This window comes from Alexandromys fortis, unplaced genomic scaffold, assembly GCF_014885135.2.
Source record: "Alexandromys fortis isolate MF-2015 unplaced genomic scaffold, M_Fortis_MF-2015_v1.1 scaffold_207, whole genome shotgun sequence".
Taxonomy (NCBI): Eukaryota; Metazoa; Chordata; class Mammalia; order Rodentia; family Cricetidae; genus Alexandromys; species Alexandromys fortis.
In genome coordinates, this window is record NW_026068106.1 from 2,692,188 (window position 1) to 2,693,453 (window position 1,266).

Below are 1,266 nucleotides of genomic sequence, written 5' to 3' on the forward strand. Positions count from 1 at the left end.
TTTTTTTTTTTTTTTTGGAGGCTGAAAGTATCCATCTGCAGACATTGAGACCCAAGTTGGATTTGGATTGAAGTGGATTCTGAATGCTTCTGACTGTGTTGAAGAGAGGAACTTTGTAAGGAGTAAACAAGTTGAATAGAGAAAACAGTGATCAATAGTGGGCATTTTATGATCGTTTTAATGTTTTCTGCTGTGAAACATTTCAAGATTTATTGAAGACCCCCCCCACCCCATTTTTCCTACTACACTCACACACGCACACTCACACTTTTTACTTGCCATAATGAACATCCAGCCCCTGTGGAGATCTCTTATGAGAACATGCGCTTTCTGATAACTCACAACCCCACCAACGCTGCTCTCAACAAGTTCACAGCAACTTCAGAAGCACAAAGTGACCACTTTGGTTTGAGTTTGTGGTGCTCCCCATGATAAAGCTGCAGGTGAAAGGAGGAATCCACGTTCTAGATTGGCCATTTGATGATGGTGCTCTACCCCTTAAACAGTAGATGACGGGCTAAACCTGATAAAGCCAAGTGTGGTGAAGAGTCAGGTTGCTGTGCTGCAGTGCTTTGTGTGGCAGGGTTGGGAGGGGCCCCAGTGCTAGTGGCACCTGCATTGATGTGGGATGCAGTGTGAAGATGCCAGTCACTTTATAAGACAAAAATGAAGGGGAACATTCAATTCCAAACAGCAGCTTTACTTGGAGAAGTACCAACCTAATGTGTGATTACGCTTCAGAGATTCCAATGGGGCATTGCTGTGTTCAGTAGAAGTAGAGGAAGGCTGACTGGATCGTGGAGTTAGAGGGAACTCTTGGTAAGTGGAAATGTGAATCTGGAATCTATCTGTGTTGACAAAGCAATGATGGATTCAGTACTCCTCAACTTCTAATGATTGAAAAGAAAGCAAATGATAGAAAAATCTCTCTAGAACACGAATAAAATGTTTAAGAAAAGAAATCAGAAAGGAAAAGAAATGAGATGAATTTAGTGAAAGATGATTTTGCTCCTCGTTTTGGAGTTTTGATTCCTGCCAGGATTGAATGATTTCAAAAATCTCCTGTGTTTTTAAGTTTTTTTTTTCCAAAATAGATGTCTGAAAAAAACCAGAAAGAAAAAAAAAAACTCACAATAACAGCCAAAGCAACATGTCTCCATTAGAGCCCAACAATCCTACCACAGGAGCCCTGAATGTTCCAACATAGGTGAAGCACAGAAAAATACCTTAAAACCACCTTTATGAAGATGATTGAAGCCCTTAAAG

The 1,266-nt window shown here is 40.6% G+C and overlaps 1 pseudogene; it reads left to right on the forward strand.

The window, feature by feature from the left end:
- Positions 1-773, forward strand: part of LOC126489676 (protein tyrosine phosphatase type IVA 2-like) — a 6,404-nt pseudogene extending 5,631 nt beyond the window's left edge.
- Positions 774-1,266: the final 493 nt, after the last annotated feature.